Source organism: Crocuta crocuta, unplaced genomic scaffold, assembly GCF_008692635.1.
Source record: "Crocuta crocuta isolate KB4526 unplaced genomic scaffold, BGI_CrCroc_1.0 scaffold95, whole genome shotgun sequence".
In the NCBI taxonomy this organism is placed as follows: Eukaryota; Metazoa; Chordata; class Mammalia; order Carnivora; family Hyaenidae; genus Crocuta; species Crocuta crocuta.
Window position 1 is genome coordinate 7890160 of NW_027530971.1, and position 338 is coordinate 7890497.

The following is a 338-nucleotide window of genomic DNA, read 5'->3' on the forward strand; positions in this document are numbered from 1 at the left end:
TAGGGGAGGGGGCCCCGCACCCCCGCCCCCGCGCCCGCGCCCGGGGCTGCGGGGACCCATGAATACAAATGCCGTTAGGCGCCCGAGGAAGGACCGACCGTCCAGCCTCGCAGCTAGGGACCCAGTAAGTGCCCCGGGGCTTCTGGAGCTCTGGGGGTAGCGGAGTGTGCGCGTAAAGGTGTGCGCGTACGGGGAGGGGGGTGCACGTGTGGAGAGTGAGTGCGTTTGTGCACGCTTGCGGTGGGCACTGGCGGAGAGCTGTGTGCAAGTGGGGGTGCGCACGCGCGCGTGTGCACTGGGGTGTGTATGTGGGTGGGTGTGTGCACGTGAAGGTGTTA